Below are 13369 nucleotides of genomic sequence, written 5' to 3'. Positions count from 1 at the left end.
AATGGTAACATATTTTGGCTAACCAATCAAAGCAATATTACATTTTGGGCTAACTAGACGGAAGTGTTATCAGCTAACCTTTAAGCTGATTTGCCATAAGTGAGGTAAGTTAAGCAGTGGTTAGGGTCTTCCAGAGTACAACTCAAGTGTAACCAAGTGTATAGAGAGCAAGAGTGTAGCCAAGTGTGTAGATAACAAAGTATGAATTATGACACCATTGAATTGTAGTAATATAAGGGCAGCTTGACCCTCTGTCAGGGTCTCTTAGGTTAACTGGACCCTCTGACAGGGCTTGTTACTACCAGCTTGAATAACTATTTCTAGGAAACAAAGTTAAAAATGTTAAAAAATTAACATAATTTCACCTTATAAAAAGTAGAAGCTGAATATGCTGAATACAAAACTGGCTGCACCTATGTCACAAAGATATTACAGACAGCAAAACTATCTGCCATTATTAAAAGGAAAAAAAATCCTTGACATAAACAGCCTAAAATATTATGTCCAGCAAACACAACCTAAGGAAAATACAAGAAGCATTACTTTGGGCTGCAAAAAGGAATGAGTATAGCAGAGAGACAGTACAAAGCTATAATTATTAAAGGACAAAATACTACTGAGAACACAAACAGCAACACCAAAAATAAAAAACATAATGACAACAATTAATACACACATTTCAATAATAATGTTAAATATCAATGTCCTCAATTTTCCCCATCAAAAGATGTTAAATGAATGAATGAATCAAAAAACAGTGTAACCATTTATTATTGACACAAAAATCATATAAAGTTTAAAGACCCTGATATTGCCTTATAGTAAAATAATTAACAATGTACACTAATCAGGAGCAAGCATCCATGACAAAACAGACCTCAAGCTAAAACTAATGAAAAGAGATAAGGAGGAATAGTTCTTTCTAATCAAAAGAACAATTAACCAAGAAGGCATTACTGTCCTAAACACATATGCACAAACTCTGAGGCACCTAATTTTATTTAAAAGTCCGTAACTAAATTTAAAGATACAGATTATCATCAATCCACTAATAGTAAGTGATGTCAATACCCTACTTTCTCCAAAAGATGGATCATCTGGGCAAAAATTAACAGAGATATATAAGAATTAATTGACATCATGTACCAAATGAACGTAAGAGACTATAAAATACTATACCCAAAAGACAAAGAATACACATCTTACTCTGCAGCACATAGAAGCAACTTTCCTCAAAGACCACATATTTGAGACATGAACCAAATCTTTACAAATTCAGAAATATTGAAATCATTCCTTCATGTATCTGACCATAATACAAAAAATAAAAAAATCTTGGGGGAGCCAAGATGGTGGCGCCGGGAGAGCACCGCGTTTGAGAAGCAGGACAGCACTCGCCATGCAGAGACCAGGAGACTGAACTCTGGGCCCTAAAACTACATCAATTATGTTTTCCAGGTGAGGGGAGGCTCCCACGGTATGGGAATCAGTCGGGTCCACTCATGGCTACCCAGCCAGAACCCGGAAGAAATCCCGGGTAATGCGGGCTTTGTGTCTCCGGGCTGGAGCCACAAACGTGCATGTCCCAATCACTTTCCCAGGCTGATCCGTGGGCACAACGGTGCCTGAGACTGGAAGTCCCAGTCGCAAGAAAACCCCACGGGGAAGCAAAGTTGCCAGACTGATCACAGGTCACCCAGTCTTTCCCCGGAAGGTCTCTAGGACGGCGGGTACCCACTGCCAACACAACTGAGCTCCTGCCACGCAGAGAGCTGCGCGCTCAGCTCAGCAGTACAGACAAGCTGCGCGCCCCAGTACAACAAGGACTGGAAACCCCTGTCCAGAGAGGACCCCACAGGGAAGGAAGAAACCGAGCTGCTGGGGTCACCTAGGGAAAGTCTAGCAGCCTGCAGATCGCAAACGGGTGAGTACGGCCAGCCATCACAGATCTGGGCCCAAACAGGGAGCACAGAGTGATTGGAAACTCAGCTCCCACAGACTAGCAGGCGGGCGCACGCTCCACCAACCCAGAGGCCTGCTTTGTACCAAATACACCTTACAGGCAGAACTGTTCGCCCCAAGACACCAGAGCAGTACTCACCCACCACAACTTACCTCTTGGGTTCTGACACAGAGCCCCAACCTCAAACCTACAAAAGACTGGGTACCCTGAGATCAACCCCCAGATACTGTTCAAAGGGGCAACCAGTTATGCCTAACAAAACCGACCAAACCATGGGACACACAGGTTACAGCAGTTGATCACTAAATTTACAGCAAGAAACCCAGAAGGAGGGCAGCTGTCTCCAAGACTTCTCCCAGTGAGAGGAGAGCCCTCTCGACTAATCAGGACCACAGTTACCACCCAGGTCTCTAGGCCTGAGGTGAGCTGTAGCAACTCCTGAAAAACACCGGACATCCAGCGACTATACCCAAAAAGCTGGAAAGGCTTCCTTCAGGAAAAACCATCTTCCTGCCAAAGGGATTCTCTCCACTACAAGAGTCCTGGATCAACCAGAAACTAAATTCAGACAACTAAGATAGCCCAATGGGTAGAGGACAGCGTAAAAGTTCAACCAAGAAAAGCCAGAGCAATATGGCATCTCCAGAACCCAGTTATCCAGGGGCAAATAGCCCTAGAAACCCCAGCAAAAATGAAATTCAAGGAGATGACCTAACATCTATGCTCATGAAGAAGATAACAGAGGAAACAAATAAAAAACGAAAAGAATTAGAGGAAGATAAAAACAAACAGATCATGGGTATCCGTAAAGAAATGGAGGAAATTAAAGACAAGGAGATTATGGCCATCCGTGAAGAAATATGGGAAGCTGCAGTCAAACAGTCTGTGGCCTTTAGAGAGGAAATGCTTAAATCACTGAATGAAATAAAAGAAACAGTGGATTGTTCAAACAAACAGCTGAAGGAATTGATGGAAAAACATGAAAATACAGTCAGACAGGGGAAGGAAACCAACAAAATAGCTCAAGACCTGAAGATAGAATTGGAAAAATTAAAAAAAAAAACCACAAATGGAAGAAATTGTAGAGAGAAAGAACTTAGGGAAGAAAGCAGGAACTACAGAGGTTAGCATAACCAATAGGCTACAAGAAATGGAAGAAACAATCTCAGGTGTGGAAGATACAATGGAAGAAATAGATGTATCTGTCAAAGAAAATGTTAAATCCAAAAAAATTACTGACACAGACTGTCCAAGAAATTCAAGACAACATAAAAAGACAAAACCTAAGAATAATAGGAATACAGGAAAAATAAGATTCCCTGCACCAAGGCCCAGAAAATATTTTCAACAAAATCATTGAAGAAAATTTCCCCAACTTAAAGGAGAGACCAATAAGAATACAAGAGGCCTATAGAACACCCAATAAATTAGACCAGAAAAGAAAATCCTCCCACCACATAATAATCAAAACCGTAAGTATACAGAACAAAGGAAAAATACTAAAAGCTGCAAGAGAAAAAGGCCAAGTAACATATAATGGCAAACCCATTAGAATTACACCTGACTTTTCAACAGAGACTATGAAAGCCAGAAGGGCCTGGACAGATATCATGCAGACCCTAAGAGAACACAGATGTCAGCCCAGGCTACTGTACCCTGCAAAACTCTCAGTCCTCATAGACGGAGAAAACAAGATATTCAATGACAAAAACAAATTTCAACAATACCTACAAACAAATCCAGCATTACAGAAGACACTGGAAGGGAAAATACAACCCAAGAAAGCTAGCTACATTGAAGAAAACACAGGAAATAAATAACGCCACTACAGTCAACATCAAATTCAAAGGATCTAACAGCCAATGGTCATTAATCTCTCTCAATATCAATGGACTTAATTCTCCAATAAAAAGACACAGACTAACAGAATGGATATGTAAACAAAACCCAGCAATCTGTTGTACACAAGAAACACACCTAAGTCAGAAAGATAGACATTACCTGAGGGTAAAGGGATGGAAGACGGCTTTTCAAGCAAATTGACGCAAGAAGCAAGCAGGAGTAGCCATTCTAATATCTGATAAAATAGTCTTTCAACCAAAATTAATCAAAAGAGATGGGGAAGGACACTTCATACTCATCAAGGGAAAATTCCACCAAGAAGACATCACAATCCTGAACATCTATGCCCCAAATACAAGGGCACCCACATTTGTGAAAGAAACATTGATAAAACTTAAACCACATATAGATCCCCACACAGTAATAGTGGGAGACTTCAACACCCCACTCTCAACAAAGGACAGGTCAACAAAACAGAAATTAAACAAAGAAACAATATCTCTAACAGAGGTCATGAATCAAATGGACCTAACAGACATTTACAGAACCTTACACCCAAACACAAAAGAATTTACCTTCTTCTCAGCACCTCATGGAACCTTCTCCAAAATAGACCACATAGTTGGTCACAAAGCAAGCCTCAACAAATACAGGAAGATTGAAATAATCCCTTGTATCCTGTCTGATCACCATGGAATAAAGCTGGACCTCAGTAACAACAGAAATAGCAAAAAGCCTACACATACATGGAAACTGAACAACTTGCTACTAAAAGACAGCTGGGTCAGGGAAGAAATAAAGAAAGAAATTAAAATCTTCCTAGAACTCAATGAAACTGAAGACACAACATACCCAAACTTGTGGGACACAATGAAAGCAGTGCTAAGAGGAAAGTTCATAGCACTAAGTGCCTTCAAGAAGAAATTTGAGACAGCGCATTCAAGCAACTTAATGGCTCACTTAAAAACCCTAGAAAAAGAAGAAGCAGACACACCAAGAAGGAGCAGACGGCTGGAAATAATCAAACTCAGGACTGAAATCAATCAATTAGAAACAAATAAAACAATTCAAAGAATCAATGAAACCAAGAGCTGGTTCTTTGAGAAAATCAACAAGATAGACAAACCCTTAGCCAAGCTAACTAAAAGGCAGAGAGACACCATCGAAATCAACAAAATCAGAAATGAAAAGGGGGACATAACTACAGACACTGAGGAAATCCAAGCAATCATTAGGACTTACTTCAAAAGTCTATACGGAACAAAATTTGGAAATTTAAATGAAATGGACAATTTTCTTGATCGATTCCACTTACCAAAGCTAAATCAGGACCAGGTAAATCAATTAAATAGTCCTATATCCCCCAAGGAAATAGAAGCAGTCATCGAAAGTCTCCCATCCAAAAAAAAGCCCAGGACCTGATGGTTTCAGCGCAGAATTCTACCAGACATTCAAAGATAAGCTAACACCAATTCTCTTCAAACTATTCCACAAAATAGAAACAGAAGGAACATTACCAAACTCATTCTATGAAGCCACAGTCACCTTGGTACCTAAACCTCACAAAGACCCAACAAAAAAAGAGAACTTCAGGCCAATCTCCCTTATGAACATTGATGCAAAAATACTCAACAAAATACTCACAAACCGAATACAAGAACACATCAAAGATATCATCCACCATGACCAAGTAGGCTTCATCCCAGGTATGCAGGGGTGGTTCAATATACGGAAATCCATCAATGTGATCCACCATATTAACAAACTGAAAGAAAAAAACCACATGATAATCTCCCTAGATGCTGAAAAAGCATTTGACAAAATCCAACATCCATTCATGTTTAAAGTATGGGAGAGATCAGGGATAAAAGGCACATATCTAAACATAGTGAAGTCAATATACAGCAAACCTATAGCCAACATCAAACTGAATGGAGAGAAACTTAAAGCAATCCCACTGAAATCAGGGACAAGACAAGGCTGCCCACTCTCTCCATATCTCTTCAACATAGTTCTGGAAGTCCTTGCTAGAGCAATAAGACAGTTGAAGGAGATCAAGGGGATACAAATTGGAAAGAAAGAAGTCAAATTATCACTATTTGCAGATGATATGATAGCATACGTGAGTGACCCCAAAAACTCTACCAGGGAACTCCTACAACTGATTAAACACCTTCATCAAAGTGGCCGGATACAAAGTTAACTCAAAAAAATCAGTAGCCCTCCTGTATACAAAAGACAAAAGGGCTGAGAAAGAAATTAGGGAAACAACACCCTTCACAATAGCCACAAATGACATAAGGTACCTCGGAGTAACCCTAACCAAGGAAGTCAAACACTTGTATGAAAAAAATTTCAAGTCTCTGAAGAAAGAAATAGAAGAAGATATGAGAAGATGGAAAGATGTCCCATGCTCATGGCTTGGCAGGATTAACATAGTAAAAATGGCCATTTTACCAAAAGCAATCTACAGATTCAATGCAATTCCCATCAAATTACCAACACAATTCTTTACAGACTTGGAAAGAAAAATTCTCAACTTCATATGGAATGACAAGAAACCCAGAATTGCTAAAACAATCCTCTACAATAAAAGATCTTCTGGAGGTATCTCCGTCCCTGATCTCAAACTGTACTATAGAGCAACAGTTTTAAAAACTGCATGGTACTGGCATAATAACAGAATAGTGGATCAATGGAACCGAACAGAGGACCCAGAAATAAGCCCACACACTTATGGACACCTGATCTTTGACAAAGGCGCCAAAACCATACAATGGAAAAAAGATAGCATCTTCAACAAATGGTGCTGGTCCAACTGGATGTCTACATGTAGAAAAATGAAAATAGATCCATACTTGTCACCCTGCACAAAACTGAAGTCCAAGTGGATCAAAGACCTCAACATAAAACCTGACACATTAAATCGGCTAGAAAAAAAAGTGGGGAATACCCTAGAACTCATTGGTACAGGAGAAAACTTCCTGAACAGAACACCAACAGCACAGGCTTTAAGAGCAACAATCAATAAATGGGACCTCATGAAACTGAAAAGCTTTTGCAAAGCAAAGGAGACCATCACCAAAACAAAGTGACTGCCTACAGATTGGGAAAGAATCTTCACCAAACCTTTACCTGATAGAGGACTCATATCCAGTATATATAAAGAACTAAAGAAGCTGAAAAGCAGCAAACCAAGTAATCCACTTAAAAAATGGGGAACAGAGCTAAACAGAGAATTCTCTGTAGAGGAATACCGAATGGCAGAGAAGCACTTAAAGAAATGCTCAACCTCACTAGCCATTAGGGAAATGCAAATCAAAACAACCCTGAGATTTCACCTTACACCCATGAGAATGGCCAAGATCAAAAACTCAAGTGACAACACATGCTGGAGAGGTTGTGGAGAAAGGGGAACCCTTCTCCACTGCTGGTGGGAATGTAAACTTGTACAACCACTCTGGAAATCAATCTGGCACTTTCTCAGACAACTAGGAATAGTGCTTCCCCAAGATCCAGCCATACCACTCCTGGGCATATATCCAAAAGAGGCTCAAGTACACAACAAGGACATTTGCTCAACCATGTTTGTAGCAGCTTTATTTGTAATAGCCAGAAGCTGGAAACAACCCAGATGCCCCTCAACTGAAGAATGGATGCAGAAATTGTGGTACATCTACACAATGGAATATTACTCAGCAATGAAAAATAAGGAAATCATGAAATTTGCAGGTTAATGGTGAGATCTGGAAAGGATCATCCTGAGTGAGTTGTCCCAGAAGCAAAAAGACCCACATGGTATATACTCACTCATATAGACATACAACATAGGACAAATCTACTGTAACCTGTGCATCTAAAGAAACTAAGCAAGTGAGAGGACCCTAACTAAAATGTCCAATCCCCATCCGGAAAGGCAAAGAGGATGGACATCAGAAGAAGAAGAAAACAGGAAACAACCTAGGAACCTACCACAGAGGGCCTCTGAAACCCTCTGCCCTACAGACTATCAAAGCAGATGCTGAGCCTGATGGCCAACTGTTGGGCAGAGTGAATGGAATTTTATGTAAGAACTGGAAAATAGTAAGAGCTGGAGAGGACAGGGTCTCCACAAGGAGAGCAACAGAACCAGGAAATTTGAACATAGGGAACTTCCCAGAGACTCATACTCCAGCCAAGGTCTATTCTTGGAGATAACCCAGAACCCCTGCACAGATGTAGCCCAGGGCAGTTCAGAGTCCAATTGGGTTACATAGTAATGTGAAGAGGGACTGCCTCTGACATAATCTGATTGGCCTGCTCTTTGATCACCTCCCCCTGGGGGGGAGCAGCAATACCAGGCCATAGTAGAGGACAATGCAGCCACTTTTGATGTGAACTGATGGACTAAGATCAGAAAGGAGAGGAGAACCTCCCCTATCAGTGGACTTGGGGAGTGGCATGCATGCAGAGGGAGGAGAGAGGGTGGGATTGGGAGGGAGGAGGGAGGGGCTTATGGGGGGATGCAGAATGAATAAAGTGTAATTGATGAAAAATTTTAAAAAAAGGGAAAAAATAATTTAAGAACTTTAAATGACTTTCAAAAGTGGAGGAAAACATGGAGTTAGTCAATTTACATGGAGCATGTCTTGCCCCTGGGGGTAATGGTCTCCTGAATGGTCTACTCAGACCTCGGACACCACCTCTGCTAGTTCCAGAACTGATGCAAGATGTTCCAACGAGGGGGTTAAGTCTTCTCATAAAATTTCCTATAAGCCCACACCTGTTTGTTTATATCCTCCATTTTTATTCTTTGTTAGCCAGATAGAGCCAAGTAATTGTGGTGATGATACTTGCTTTTTTGCCCAATGCTGGAATCCTAGTGAATTTAGGTATGCCCTAGTTACTCGCATGCCTCGCTGGCTGCCTGTGCCCGTTGATGCCCCTCACGCTATGACTCTCTTCAGACAGAAAAGGGATCTTGGAACTACAGCCGCCATTGTTAATGCCATCTCATTGGCAGCTGTTGGAGCTACCACCACAGCATTAGCCATGAGTCATACTGGGCAGACTGCTCAGACCCCGAATAATCTTTTAGCCAATGTAACTCATGCCTTAGATGTACAAAAAGGAATTAATGCTCAACTAAAAGGAGGCTTGATGGTGTTCAGTCAGAGGATTGACCTCATGCAGGAGCAAATTGATACCCTATGGCAAATCGCTCAACTTGGCTGTCAATGAAAGTATGCTGGACTTTGAGTCACTAGCATACAACATGAGAATTTTTCCTGTGCTGCAAATCTGTCTAAACAATTGTCTAGCTATATTTTAGGTAATTGGACTGGAGAATTCGATACTATGATGGAGCAGCTGAGAGTGGCCATTGTCATGGTAAATTCTACCAGAGTGGACGCAGGACTAGCCACAGGATTATCATCATGGATTGCTGCAGCCATGAATCATCTGAAGGAATGGGCGGGCATGGGAGCGTTAGCAGGCCTTCTTGTGTTGGTCACCTTGGTTTGCCTGTGGTATATATGCAAGATTAGAGTCTCACAACAGTGTAATGCAGCCATGACCATTCAGGCCTTTACAGCCATTGAAGCAGGACAGTCTCCCCAAGCATGGTTGGATACCATAAAAAGCCAAAATGTTACGCTCAGGATGCGAGCTAAGCACTGCACTCAGGGTCAGCCGCTTTGGACCCAGAGAAGAGCATGTCTGATTGCATGTGGGTTGATGCCCCAGGTCCTGCCTCTGAGAAAAAGGTATCAGAGGGGTCTGAGGCTCTTTGAGTGGATGACACCTAAATGAACATCAGTACAAAGTCCCAATTTATTTCTAATATCAGAGATCAGACCTCTACTCTTGCCTGATGTGTCTAAAACAAAAAGGGGGAACTGTAGAGAGCTGCGTAATGCCGCGCCTGAAAGATGGAGCTGGTTTCTGCCTTCCACCTTCCCAATGGTGAGTGCTCTCTGTCACAAACGACTCCACATTTGGCTAAGGCTGAGGATCTGGCTTGCTTCCATGTATGTGGACCTATCTGCATAGCCCACATGGTACACTGGGGTTGGCTATCCAGAGGCTATTTAAGCTGTGGGCGGGCTTTCCCCAGGGTCAGATGATTGTTCAAGGTTCCTGAATAAACTGCATTGAAAAAAAAAATCTTAAAATTGACAGCAAGCAAATTAATAGTAAATATACAAATTCATGAAGATCAAATACATCATTACTGAATGATGACTGGATCAAACAGGAAATCAAAAATAAAATTAATAAACTTTCTGGAACTAAACAACAATAAAAACACAACATACCCAAACCACTGGGACACTTTGAAAGAATACATATGAAGAAAATTCATAGCTCTTAGGGCCTACATTTACAACCAAGAAAAAAATTACTTTGCTTAATGATTCAAATAAAAAGGTTTGAAAAATGGGAGCAACCAAATCGATACCCAATTGACAGCAAAAATAATAAAAATCAAAGCAAAAACCAATGAAATAGAAACAAAGAAAACACTACAAAAAAATCAAAGAGTCTGAGAACTGGTCCTTTGTGAAGATAAACAAGATTGACAGATCCTTGGATAAACCAGCCAAAACAAACAAAGAGAAGACCCAAATTAATAGAATCAGAACTAAACAGGAAGCATTACAACAAACACCAAATAAATTCAGAATATTTAAAAAGGATACTTTGTAGGGTAAACATACTAAAATCTGTACACCTAAAGAAGCTCAGCAAGAAGTAGGACCCTGGGTAATTTGCTCAGTCCTTACTCAGAAAGGCAAATGGAACAGACATCGAAAGAGGGAGAAAACAGGGAGCAGTACAGGAGCCTACCACAGAAGGTCTCAGAAAGACTCTACCCAGCAGTGTATCAAAGCAGATTCTGAGACTCATAGCCAAACTTTGGGCAGAGTTCAGGGAATCTTATGAAAGAAGGGGGAGATAGAAAGACCTGGAAGGGACAGGAACTGCACAAGGAGAATAACAGAGCTAAAATACCTTGGTCCAGGCGTCTTTTCTGAGACTGATACTCCAAGCAAGGACCATGCGTGGAGATAACCTAGAACCCCTGTTCAGATGTAGCCCAAGGCAGCTCAGTCTCCATGTGGGTTCCCTAGTAATGGGAACAGGGACTGTCTCTTACATAAATCCAGTGGCTGGCTCTTTGATCATCTCCCCCTGAGAGGGGAGCAGCCTTACCAGGCAATAGAGAAAGACAATGCAATCAATCCTGATGAGACCAGATAGGCTAGCGTCAGAGAGAAAGGTAGGAAGACCTCCCTTATCAGTGGACTTGTCGAAATGCATGGGAAGAGATAAGGGAGGAAGGGTGGGATTAGGAGGGGTTGGGAGAGGGGGTTACACTAAGATACAAAGTGAATAAACTGTAATTAATAAAAATAAAAAAAATTTAAAATTCTGCAATCCATTAAGCTGGAAACTTAAAGGAAATGAATGAATTTTTAGATTCAGCCAAACAACCAAAATTAAACCAACAAGATATCTACAACCTAAACAGACACATAACAAATGATAAAATTGAAATAGTAATAACAAACCTTCCGTGTAAAAAGAAGTCAAGAGCAAGATGAATTCACATCACAGTTATACAGACATTTAAAGAAGATAATTCAGATATAGAGCCAATCCTTCTTAAAAGAGTCAAACAAATAAGAACAGAAAGAGCACCCCCAAACTCGACCTATGAAGCCAGAATCACCTTAATACCCACTTCCAAACCAGGTAAACACACACTCTGTGTCTCTCTGTCTCTGTCTCTGTCTCTGTCTCTCTCTTCTCTTCTCTTATATACACACACAAAAAAAACAAAAAAACAGAAAAATACAGATTGATATATCTGATGAATATAGACTAGAAAATAATTCAATAAACTTCAAACAAAATACATATATACATACAGAGATTATATACAATGGATTTGCCTTTGAAATGCAAGGATAGTTAAACATATGCAAGCCAAAAAATGTAATAAACCTAAAGACAAAAAGAAAATAGAAGCAGAAGAAGCCTTTGTAAAAAAACAACATGCCTCCTTAATAAATACCACAGAAAATGCAATGTAGAGTAAACATATCTTAACATTACAAACAAAATACAAGAAATCCATAGCTAACATCATTTTAGATGTAGAAATCCTGAAGGAACCCCAATGAAGTCAAGAATTAGACACAGATATTCAGTATTCTCAACCATTTTCAATATTTCCCCCAAATACTACCTGGTGCAATACAGGAACAAGGACGAAATTAAAGGAATTTCAAAAGGAAAGAAGAAGTCAAACTAGCACTATTTTTAGCATGATACCATACATTGAAAATCCCAAAAATTTTACCATAAAACTTCTAGAAAGAATATATAATTTCAGCAACATGTCAGAATACCATATCAACTTGCAAAAATTAAAAGCTTTTCTATAGTCCAATCACAAACATAAATAAAAGGAGATTATGGACATATTTCCATTTGAAATAGCATTAAAAATTTTTAAAAATCTAAAACTAAGGATAACCAAGGAATTAAAACTTTAAATTTCTGAATAAAGAGATAAAGACACTATAAAATGGAAAGACATCTCAAGATCTTGTATTGGTAGAATTAACGTTGTGAAAATGACCATTTTAAAAAGGTATTTTACAGATTTAATGTAGTTCCAATCAAAATCTTCATCTTGTTCTCCAAAAAAGTAAAAGAACCTATCTTTAAATTCATGTGACACCAGAAATACCACAAATAGCCAAAATAATGTTGGGCAAAAGAACAATGCTGAATAGATTGCAAATTTGGATATTATGGTATTACTATACCATAGTAATAAAAATTATATAGTACCAGCACAAAAACAGACATACAGACTAATGTAACAAAACTGAAAACTCATTTATTGGTACATTCATTATTACAGGTAACTTCAGGCACTTAATATTGACAAAAGCACCAAAAAAATACACCAGAAAAAAGGAAGTATCTTCAACAGGTGGTGCTGGTAAACTAGGTGCCCACATAAAGAAGTATAAAATTAGACCTAGTCCTACTCTCTTGGAAAAAAAAAAAAAAAAACTCAAATGGATCAAAAACCTAAACTTGAAACCTGATACACTGAAACTCCTAGAAGAAAATATAATAAGCACATTATATGAAACAGGTGCAGGGGAGACTTTCTAAATGGAACTTCATTTGCCCAAGAAGGATAGCAAGCAATTGCCAAGTGGGACTTCATAAAACTAGAAAGCTTCCGCACATATATCAACTTTGAGAAAAGGAAGCCCACAGAATGGGATAGAATCTTTGCCAGCTATACATCTGACAGAGAATGAATACATGATACATGAAAAACTCAAAAAAAAGAGTCAAAATAACAAATAACCCATTTGAAAAATGGACCCAAAACTCAAAAGAACTGTCTAAGAAATACTTCAAAAACTGTTCAATGACCCTAGCAACACAGTGGAATACTACTCAACAATTAAAAACAAGGAAATCATGAAATGTGCAGGCAAATGGATGGAACTAGAAAAGACCATCCTGAATGAGGTAACCCTGAAGCAG

Source organism: Meriones unguiculatus, chromosome 8 (genome assembly GCF_030254825.1).
Source record: "Meriones unguiculatus strain TT.TT164.6M chromosome 8, Bangor_MerUng_6.1, whole genome shotgun sequence".
Classification (NCBI taxonomy): Eukaryota; Metazoa; Chordata; class Mammalia; order Rodentia; family Muridae; genus Meriones; species Meriones unguiculatus.
The sequence above is the reverse complement of the archived record's forward strand: the minus strand, read 5'-3'. Positions refer to the sequence as shown.